Here is a 12,329-nt window from a genome sequence, read left to right on the forward strand (position 1 = left end):
TTACCATCAGGCAGGCCGTATGCTTGTTTGTCTCCGTTGTAATTACATCCAGAGAATGGTTGGTAAATTCTAAATTATACAAAATGGTTTGTTTATATGGTTACAGACAGAGAATGCCCATCTAAACCTTATTTAGAGCCAACTAAAGCTTGAAAACACATTTACACTTAATGGCGTCCTGACTTGTAAATGACATAAAAATAGTTGTACCTTGTGAATATTAAGATATATACAACTTTATCAATATACTACAGTGAAATCAAAGAAAGTTTTATACTTTTTTAATATTAACGAAATGAAATACCAAGAGCAATTTCACTCCTTAATTTTATTATGCTATACATACATTTTACATTTATACTATGTGGATACATAAATAATTATTTAAATTGGATATAAATTAATAACTTCTAGGTGGTACGTTGTTCTCTTTATTCAAAATCAATAATATCAGTATGTTCGTAACATACTGATTTGATATCGATATTTTATTTTATTTTCGCATTCAGGATTTGAATTTAAATACATAGCTCTGAACATCTGCTAGTAAATTATATTTGTTGTCTTGGATTTGGATACGAAGTATAATTAATAATCAAACGAACTTACCTGTGAAGTTTGATTACAATTATGCGAGTATCCAAATCCAAGACAACAAAGACCCGCCCCCCATCCCCAAAAATGAAAATAAAATAGTCTCTGTTAATAACACAAAAATAACTCTGAAATAATGAGTACTGGAGGAGCGATGTCGAAGCAGGAACGCAGCGTAGCGAGTGAGAGGGACAGCGCGAACTTGTTTTTTAAATACTATAATCTCTAAAATGTGTGACTTGGACTGCACGATAACGTGTACTGCTGCTAGTAAATTATATTTGTTGTCTTGGATTTGGATACTCGCATAATTGTAATCAAACTTCACAGGTAAGTTCGTTTGATTATTAATTATTAGGAAGAAGAGACGAGATTTAATTAATCTTCAGGCGAATTTTGCGTGTAAGGAAATGTTATCACACATCGTCTTGAAAATATAAGATAAAGAAATTACATGACAACATAAAAATATTGTGAGTTCAATATAACATTTAACGCTTTCGCGTTTTCAACACTTTTTAAAATATATTTAAAACCGAGTATATCGCGAATTTATTATGTTACTTACCTTTATTTCCGACATTTCGACGCAGGTTTCACTGGTCGTGGTCGCGGTTAACATTGACATATATAATAGACGGTGCAATACCTTACGGGCAATAAGAGTTGTGCCAGAGCAGCGGTGTCACGCGCACGAATTCGAGCCAATCGTGCAGTCTAACGCCACAACGCAATTGGTTGATGAGTTCGTATCACGCGCGCGATTGGTCGCAATTAGTTGCGTTATACTGCACGATTGGCTCGAATTCGTGAGTGACACCACTGAACTGGCACCATTCTTAGTGCTCGTAAAGCCCGTCCTATGTATATATGTCAAAGGCGGATAACTGATGTCCCAGCAAAATCCGGGATCGCCGAACATCTTCTAACATCTAGCGCGAATCACTGGATTGAGCTTCATAGAACCAAAAACCACTGAACGCCATTATTATCCTCGAGTTGTACGAAAGTGTCTGGAATCCAGAAACACCCCAGAATTTTAATAGGGAAGATGGTTTTAATTTGTCGTCAACTTGGGAACCAGTGATCCAGAAGCTTAAACCAAGGGATCTATGCGTGCGGATATAGAAGTGTTGCGTGTCGGACTATTGTCAATAATTAACACATGTGTGGTGGTTTGAAATCGGATGCCGACCACAAACTTTTTCATAGACTTTTCGTCGGGTAGTTACACAAATCTCCTTTTTAACATTTTGCTGGGACATCAGTTATCCGCGACCACGACCAGCGAAACATGCGTCGAAACATCGGAAATAAAGGTAACAAAATAAATTCGCGATAGACTTGGTTTTAGGTATGTTTCGACAGTCAACAAAACGTAAATAAATATGTTCATTCAAATGTTTTTTTTCTTTGTTGGTGGCAAAGATATTTATAAATACAAAATGATGCAATTATTTTAAATAAAACAAATTAAAATTGGCAGTTCGTTCAGTACGTCGTCCGGTTAGTACGACGCTACGACGTAATATCAGCGGTCCCTTGGGCGTCGTTATAACCGGATTCTACTGTATTATCATGGCGCTATGGCTGCTTCTCTATCATAATTTTAGGTAAGGTTAGGTTGGGTAAGAGGAATTATGGGGCAAGGGGGACACTTACAGTGAAAATAAACAGTTAGAGGTACTTAAAAATATTATAAAATAATGATAATATCAAAAATAAACCGAATGCATAAATCACATTGACTTAAAAATACCTACGTAGAAGGACTTTTCTTTTACGGTCTCCCTTACCCCAAGCAAAAATAAGTATGTTTCTCTTACCCCACCTGACCCTATGGTCAGGTGGGGTAAGAGAAACATACTACATTACCATCCATCCATTACCTATGTAATAGATTTTTCATAAAATACGAGTGTAAACGGGGTTTACATGTAAAAGTTGCGGTTCTGATGACCGCTGTTCTATTGGTTTAAAATTAAAACCATTGGATATAGGTACTTAAAAGTAACGCGTAGCTTTCATTACCACTGACTTGCCCCATTAGTCGAGTAACTAAGTGCAACTGCAATAATTAACCACACCACATTTTCCTGGCAATTTCTAAAGCGCCGACACTTGATCTATCTCGCAACGGTATCGCTTACTATCACCTATTGACCACTCTCGTTTGCTGTATATAAATAGCTCCTACTTGAACTTTCTGAGTACTGGAAAAACTAACTTGTAACTGGAGCATTAAAGTGCAGTTTCGGAAAACAATACAAAAGAGGAACACAAGGTTTGAAGCGTCAGTGGTATTGAAAGCGGCACCAAAGGAAAGTTAATAATAAAATATCCGCCCCATTTAATTCTGGCCGCGAACGTAAACAAATGTCCAGGGCAGATAAACAGAGAAATATATTATCAATGGATGAACGGGCTTCAATAGTAATGGATGAGTTACATGTCATACTTACATACGAAGGCTGCCGAATTCATAATATCAGATTTATAGATTTAACGGAGAGGTAAAATTGTCGGCAGCTGAGTTGAGGTAAATAATACAGTATGTATATTAAGTAGATACATACTGTAAATAGTAATTGCAAAAAAAGTAGTAGGTAAATAAAATACATGTGTTAACTAAATATCTTTAAGAAACTTTTGGGTCAAACTTTAAATTGGAAATAACGCTAATTTCAAAACCTCGCTGTCACTACATTTTAGGTAATACCTATAGTTAGACCGAGCTAATGGATTCTATCACTAGAACTAGATTTTGACAAAACTGGGACTAATCTGTAAGTATATACTTTCAATCAAAAACATATTTTTTTAATCGGTTGAGAAAAGACGGAGTTCGAGGAAGCAAACATCAAAAACAACCGGATTGTGAACCTTTTGAAATTTAGAAGTCGGTTAAAACTTGAATCTTGGTCCGCCACTAGAGTTCAAAGCACGCACACAAAAACATATCGTTAGGTATTTAGGTTCACTACTTAGATGGTTGGCAGTCCTCAACTGTGAGTTTCTCCAGAAACTTCCTGCCTCGCGCTAAACTGTGGAATGAACCAAATGAACTGTCGCCTGCGGTATTTCCGGACCGACCTGACCTTCAAGCCTTCAAAAAAACAGCGTGCTCCCATCTTAAAGTCCGGCAACGCACTTACAACTTACTCTGTTGTTGAAGGTGTCCATAGGCGACGATAATCGCTTATCAGGTAATTCGTCTGCTCGTTTGCCTCCTATATAATAAAATAAAAACATTTATAGACTTCGTTAGACTTTTAAAGCTTTTCAATTTTAGATCGCAAACGCTCTTATTTCGTGGAGTTTTAAAATTAATTTACAATTATTTTCACTTTATTGTCCCGGGACATAGGTGACTGAAACAATTCCATTATAACTTTTAATAAAACCGACGAATCTGACGAATTCACCTTCAGAAACATGTTTAGTGATAAAGTAATGGGTGATCATTTGAAGTTTTACATCTTTTAAATATCATAAGGAGAGGGGGGCAAAGTGCGCCATAACGTATCGTCCCTTTAATATATCGAAAACTGCTTATAGAATACTGGTACCCTAGTAGTAGTAGAGTAGTAGACCCTACTCATTGTGTTGTGTTCCTGCCGGTGAGTAAGGTTGCCAGAGCTCAACGAGGGGGGGCGGGTTAAGGGTCGGCAACGCGCATGTAACTCCTCTGGAGTTGCAGGCGTACATAGGCTACGGAGGCTGCTTACCATCAGGCGGGCCGTATGCTTGTTTGCCACCGACGTGGTATAAAAAAAATAGTAATATTACTAGTAGCTTGCAGTTTTATTAGCTGACCGAAGCGTTAGCGAAGGTCTACGCTTTAACTTGGGCAATTTGCTTTTGTATGTCCGGATGTTCTCCTCTACAGGTCGCAATTCTCAACTGAATCTCGTGAAATTTTGTAAGCAGGCTCAGTAGCTACATATAATTTTTCTGTCGTTTTGTGTTTTGGAAAATGTCCAAATGGTGGAAATTGGCATAAAGCACTTAAGTCATAAATAAGACATAGTCGTAAGGGTCTTAAATGCCATTATGGTCTATGGCAATTAAGACCATTGTGAGTACGCTGTGAAAATTACTCATCGAACAATTTTTTTTTGTTTGTACATGTTTTAAGCTTATCGATCTTATCGCGAGGTCTATAGCTCACAGAGCTACTAGTAATATTACTAGTGTCCTATAAGCAGTTTTCGATATATCAAAGGTGGGCGCACTTAGAACGGCATCCATGCCATGCCGTTCTAAGTGCGCCCACCTTTAATATAGTAATCTATATACACCAAAATTATATAAAATAATGTCCCTAGCCGTACCGTTACTTTCTGCCGTAACAGTGATCTTGAAACATTACTGCCGGGGCTGGGGAAAAATGCTAGAAAACTGTTTCTCTCTTTTAGTTATGCTATTCATTTTGGTAATTAAAGCTATTTAACATACATTTACGTTTAAAAGTCTTCCTAAAATAATATCAATATTCCGATCTACAACTAATCTATAGAGAAGCCAAAGTTAATAAATTAATGTAAGTGCAAAAATTGCTCCGAAAAATTCTGAATATGGACCCCCACACATCGCACCCGTTTTCGCCTGCGCAACTGTCCGTCTCCTTGAAATTAAACAGGTGAAAAAAAGTTCAGACACTAAAACTGAAACGAATGCGCTTAGCTCGCGCTTCGGGCTCATTTGATCTATCAACAATACGAATATTAAATGCAAAAAAAAACCTAAAAGTTTCAATTCAGGGGATAGATCCAGGGACCTCTCTCTCCCTGCTACAAAGCTTATTGAACCAAAAATAGGAAATTAAAGTAGAAATAACCAACAAAAAAGAATTCATTGATTGGGGTTGGAACCCGGAACCTCGTCAACCGAACCGGAACCGGAGCCACGAATGGATATATGAGACGTGGTGAAATTAGGCTACTTATTTTCGAGTAAAACCCAAATTTCAAAATCCCCCCTTAACGAGCTATCTGAAATATCTGGTTTTTTCGCAAATTACTCTGTAAACATGTCTCACAAGGAAGAAACTTTTATGATATCGATACGGCTATTTGTTTAGGCACGACGTACCATGAATCCGCCAATTTGAAAAATTTCCAAAAACTGGATCGACAAAAAAAATCTATTTAATCATAGAATATGGTCACAAAATTTCACGCGATTCGATTGAGAATTGCGACCTGTAGAGGAGAACATCCGGACATACGAAAGCAGATTGCCCGAGTCAAAACGTAGACCTTCGCTACGCTTCGGTCAATTACTTCTGCCTCGTTACTTTAAAACTTTAAATATACATAAATTTCATTATAAAGAACCCACTCCGACCTTGAGCGGCAGGTCAAGTGTACAATAATCGCGAGATTTCCTATAAACTAATCGATTTTCAACAAAAGCAGAACCACTTTCAGTATCTTTTATCGACGTCTGCATCTGACGCAAGATTTTCCGATTGAGTTACTCTGGTCGGTTTTGGCACGATTACGCCACAATGGTTACTTTGTAAGACATCAAGATAATTTTGATATAATTTTAAGCTTTTGTGTAATTACAGTGCCTGTTAAATAATTGAGTCAACAATAAAATTGTGGTCTTGACAAATAACGATATAGCGCGTATGCGACATTATGAAAGTTCTTGATGTCGCAGTCGAGCATCGAGAATGTAATATCACAAAAAAATAATGCCGCTGTATAAATACTTAAATAAAATTATTCAACGCTTCAAGGGCACAGAATAAGAAGTACGTATGCAACTCTGTTGTTTAGCCATATTTAGATGTGTACCACGCTGTATTCATCGACTAAACATTATAATCCGGCCATTTCCACCAGATTATCCTAGTAAAGAGACGACACATTAAGCGATTACAAGACCCCAAGCAAAATATACGGTCCATTGAATTCTGACCTGCTTCGTTTCATATTTTAAATATAAACGCGGTTTTATGCGGAAGCTTACACGGAAGCAAAGAAAACACATCATTAGCGGTTCGCGGTTAAAGTTTTTAGTTCAGTTCGGGTAAAGCGGTCCGCGAGATTACTTAAGAGCAAGCAACTATTTAGGAGAATAAATACGCCAGTTAGGAGTTTAAGTTGGCGCGCACCACTTGAGATGATACCTACGTAGGTAGTACGTATATATCAGTAAACCGTGTTTAAGAAAATCTTTCTTCTCAACGGTTATCTGGTACAGCAGGTGAGTTATGGATAGTGGATATCCACGTGATAAAAAAGTTTCACTTTTTAGGGTTTCGGATCCGAACCCTCACCTAGAACTCCTTACACCTAGTTACCTGGAAACCTTTATAGTTTCGCCATGTCCGTAGTCCGGCCGCGGATTTACTCCGTGATCGTTAATGCTAGAAAGCTGCAATTCGGCATGAATACATTAATCATGCATGGCGACAGAACGGTAAAATAAAAACTACAAAAAAATAGGGTACCTCCCAAACAGATTTTTTTAAAATTTAGATAAGGCTTTCAAAACGAATAAGGGTGTGCAAAAACCGGTTTTAAAGTTTTAGATTATCGGTGAAATAACCGCTCCGAAAGAAAGAAAATATGTGTCCCTCTCTAACATTTAAACCAAAAATACGAAAAAATCGTGAAACTGAATGTGATCAATCGTGAATCGTGAGAGCTTAATAAATACTTTCAATGCATGAATGAACTATAGCGAACATGATTGGCACAGTCGTTTTTGAGTTATTACAAAAAATCTTCTCTTCTTAGTAAAAAGACGTATAAAGCGCTGCAAGGTAATGCACTTACCCCTTACACCTTACTTACGCCTTATGCTTGTAATGTACTTATACGTGATACTTAATAATGGACTTTTTATTCGTTTGGCTTGTTCTGACAGAATAGTCACTACGAAACCCTACACTGAGCATGTCCCGACATGCTCTTGGCCCATTTTTATAACGATGCGATCAAAAGAGACGGAAACTGTCATTATCCCGCTGTCACGTAGGTAGGGTTTGCAGTCCGGATCCAAAATGTATAAAATTATCTGGATCTGGATTCGGACCCACGGATCTTCTCATGCATTTCAGATCCGTCGTGCAAACCCTACACGTAGGCAAATACCACCAGCATATCCGTGCTGGTAGATATAATTATGTCTATCTGTGTTCTATGTTCTACCTTGTGCAATAAAGAGTAATGTTTGGCTTCGTTAGTTTTTTATTTATTCCGGCTTGGGTGACAAACATTCATATCGGTCTGAGCCCGACGTTACAACTACTAATTTGTTTTTTTTTCCTTCTCGTTTCTACTCAACGCGATTTGCGTGTATTGAGCGTTTCAATTCAATAAGTTTTTGGCAAAAATTTCATTTTTGGTACAAGTTTTTATCGCTGACTGTAGTTTTCTTTCCACACGCAACTAATTCTCAAAACCCCAAACGCAATTAGGTTGCGTTGTTTTATTACAGAGCTCCAATGGCCACCTCCTGTCTCCATCATCAGATCAGCTCGATGGTACCATAATATTGCATTGTCACCCGACTTACATATGTGTGCAAATTTTCAGCTTCATCGGAAACCGGGAAGTGGGTCAAATTTAACTTGCAAGATTTGATTATAGACCGACAGACAGACAACGGAACAGGTGTAATTAAATATAAGCTTGTAAAAACGCAAGAGCTTATTAAAATATTGAGGTAGAAGATCTTCGATTTTTTTATTCGCGGCAGACTCCAGTAGTCACGAGAGCAGCGCGACAGTATCTCGCGCGCAAAATGGACTACACGTTATTTTCTAATGCCTAATTAATAATGTTAGAAAAAGGGTAGTCTATCTCGCGCGCGTCCAATGGTAATTTCGACAGAAGACGATCGGAGTCGGGGCCAAACCCGATCGGACGCTTTCGCTATGTCTAGGCTGAGTGCCAGCCTCACCTTGACTCTCAATCGCCAAAGCCCAATGTTGTGTAAAATACACTAGACCGTGGCCAAAGCCATACTGGCGTGGCGGTCACTGATCAGATCGTGTTCTTTTAGGTATCTCAGGAGCTTTGTGTTGTGATTATACGCTCTTATTACCTTAGAGAGAAACGAGGTGACAGCGATAGGCCTATAATTCGATGGATCTGATGTCTCGCCCTTTTTAGGCATAAGGTGCACAACGGTCGTCTTCCAAGAAGATGGAATATGCTGTTTGTTGCGAGAAAGCGTGAAAAAACGTGCTAGCACAGGACATAACTCAGGAGCACAACTGCTATCTAGCCTGTTCGACTTATGTTATGAAGCAACTTATGGTATGTTCAAGGACTGCGTAATAGTGATTTCTGGCATAGAGTATGCATACCGCGGGATGGTGGGTGGTACGGTGCCATCCTCGTCGTTCAAGGTCCAATTCGAGGCAAAAATAGTACCTAGAAAGAAGACCGGCTTTCTCTTTTGCGCTGTGGGCCAGATCACCATCAGCATTACGAATTGGTGTTAAAGACGACTGACAATAATGACCCTCGGCAGCATTAGAACGCGCGAATCAAATCCCAGAGAGGTATCATCAATTTTGACGAGCCCAATTTAGCCCTGCCAATAGCTTTTTTACTATACCTTGAGGTAGCGTTTAATTTACGTTTCTCATTAGAAACATTCGGATCCTTATATCAGCTACGACCTTGGTCCAAGTCCTGTAAGCGGCTTGCTTGCGAACAGTAGCTTCTTTACAGGGCCGAGTAAACCAAAGGACGTCTCTTCGCTCCCGCAGTACCAGTATTGTCGTCTCAGCGGCATTGGTTGGGCAGGAGTCAGGATCTTCGGATGTGCTTAGAAAACCTCGTTCCACACTGTGTTCCACTCTCTATCAGCGGTTCCGTGGACCGGAATCCACCTTTTAGCAACCTGACCGCGTTTATGCGGCACTTACATCCTTTTATGAATGGTATTAGTTTACAAACACAGAAGTAGGGAATAGTCATTTTTAAGTCTAACAGTTTCTCCGCCGGTGAAACAGTTACGGCAATATTATCAATGCGGTTCCATTACATAGTATTATGTCATCCATTATGTCCCAACCAAATCGTGACAATGAAACACTTCCAGTTGTTTTTTGCAACTTTCAATTCAGTTCAATGACTGAACATGTGTTGGTAATAGTGTTGTGGTTATTATTTGGGTTTCGTAAAGTTGTTTATGTACCTACCCAATTACATACGTAAATACTTATACAGGTTTTTTAATCTCCTTTAATTTTAAGGGTGCATTCTTGAGTTTAATTTAAGTTACTTTCTCGGAAACACCGGTGTTCTAATGAATTCCATTTTGGAAATGATAAAAAGTTTATTTTTATTTTATAAGGCCTCTAAGAACGTGTACTCTTGCTTGGGCTTGTTTACATATTGATTAGTGTTTATTGAGTTTATGAATTTGCTACTAAACTCAAGTACCTACTATCTCGGACGATCGATGTTCGAAATTATATTCACATGTCAAAGTTTTCAATTGTAATAATAATAACGCTATATGCAGCATTAAATTACTTTTTACGAAAAACTAAAAATTATAACAGTAAATACATTTTTTTTAATTAGCTATGTCATTCAATTTCCTTAAATGTACTTAGCCATACTCCGAAATTCACGGAGTTTAAAATAACACCGTGTAAATTTTGTTAATGGACCCTATTTATGTGTTTCTAAAAAGGGAGTCGGCTCTTTCAGGGGGTCGATATAGCATTTGCATGCATCTGTTTTGCTACCGACATTGGCAAAAAAGGAATCGACTAATATATATTTTCTCTAGGTTACGTTATTCGACAAATTACAAAATACTAATACATGTGTTCCTTTTCCCATTTTTTGACCAGAATAATTACGACTATTGAGCGCCAAGTAGACTTTAATTCAATGGTTACTTTTATGGTTTAAGATATTTATTTCTCAAAAGATTTACATAAATCACTTACTGAGAAAACAATAATTTTGCTTAAATCTAAATAGGAGAGGGTAGCATGCAAAAACGGTGAACGACTTACGTACAAAGACGCTTGGTAACAACATGCAGTGCGTCGAGGTCGAGGCCAGTTGCGAGGCTTTTCCTTTTGTCGTGTCGATTTAAGGCTTAAGAGGGAGGAATAGCTTTGCGAGCCTAACGAAATAACGGTCTTTTTTCTATGAAATTCCATTTCGGGAGATAACGTTTTCCACTAAGTATATCTTCTTCAGCAAGATATATTCTATATTTAAAGGTTTTGCTTTTTATATATATATTTTTTTTCTTTTTTGTTTTGTCTATTTAAAAAAAAAGGTAAACCTATAAACCTAGTTTTTCATGGTGTCAATAACATGGAGAATGGAAAATATTTAAAAGTGGAAAAACGTTTTCTCTTTCTGTATGGACGTTTTTAAAATTACTCTTCTTCGCCACTCCGATAAAATGGCAAATGTTATATAATTCGAATTTTGAAGATAAGTCGATTACATCGCTAGTGGGAAAACTTGAAAGAACTTCCGTAACTAACCAAGTTCGGCGGAAGCCAAGTGTTATCATAATTTTAAAGAGCAGGTACCTAACTTTCTGAACAAGTTGTGGCGATCGATTTGATACTATGTACTTTAGAATGAAATAAATTTATTTAATCTTTATTGCACAAAAGAAAACAAACTGTACAAAAGGCGAACTTAATGCTATAAGGCATTTTCTACCATCAGCATCTTCTCCTAGCCGTTTTCGACCACAGCGACTGCGTTCTACCGCTGAGAGCGTCGCTGGTGCGCTCCAGGTGACTGATATAGTCAATTTTTGCAGCAAATGTGCGACCAAACTCGCTGCAATTTTTCTACCAGTCAACCTTTAAACAAAGCAAATAAGTTCATGCATGTAAAATTATGTGGTATTATAGAACTATAGATGATACAATTAGGTACTCGTATTAACACCATACAATCATAACTAATACACAAACATAAACACACATACGATGTAAATAATATTTATACAAATACATATACTTACGTATGAAATCAGATGATCTGTGTCATTTCTGGGAAAATAATAGAATTATTAGTAATTATAGTACGAAAACTCAAACCTTTTAAGTTTAAGCTCTGGTTTAAGCAGTGGCCAGTTGTACAGAGAAAAGCATGAGAAATGTCGATACAAGTGGTAATGAAAACTTGTATCAAAAATGCTTTTTATTTCACTGATGCTCCGAACGTGAATCATTGTTTATCTATGAAGCGGGTTGAAAATGAAACGTTTCGGTCCTAGAGAGTTTTAACTGTCCAAGTGCGTTTATTTTTATTTTTACGATAAGCAATGGAAATTCGGTTCTAAATGGATTGGTTGTATAATTTCCATTCGGATATTTAACTCCCGATTACATTTATTTCTTTCGAGCGCCAAAATATCTCATTAACAATTGGCTGCCGTTCATGCCTTGGGTTAAAATAGTAATACTATTTATTTATTTAGTTTAGGTGTATAAGGGCATAAGTGTTATGTGGAACTTACACCCCTTTACACCTGCGCTGCCAGAGACTTGTACCCTTTTTCACTAGGGCCACAGGTATATTCTCAGGCATTTATAGGTATTGATTTTGTTACTTACTGCATCTTTAATTTCCAATCAAGAAGCATAACAGCGTCGTGCCCCGATTTTCTTACATCATCAAAACAAACGTAAAAAATCAGTTCAACTTGCCAGACACCGAACGGGTCGAATCCAGGGCCATCCAAATGGAAGCAACAAAACCAATAGTGTA

The 12,329-nt window shown here is 37.6% G+C and overlaps 1 protein-coding gene across 1 annotated transcript in view; it reads left to right on the forward strand.

Annotated features, from left to right (window-relative positions):
• Positions 1 to 12,329, forward strand: part of LOC133519693 (uncharacterized) — a 37,420-nt gene that overhangs the window by 8,898 nt on the left and 16,193 nt on the right. The gene's annotated exons all lie outside the window — the stretch shown is intronic.

The sequence above is a fragment of the Cydia pomonella genome, chromosome 7 (assembly GCF_033807575.1).
Source record: "Cydia pomonella isolate Wapato2018A chromosome 7, ilCydPomo1, whole genome shotgun sequence".
NCBI classification, from domain to species: domain Eukaryota; kingdom Metazoa; phylum Arthropoda; class Insecta; order Lepidoptera; family Tortricidae; genus Cydia; species Cydia pomonella.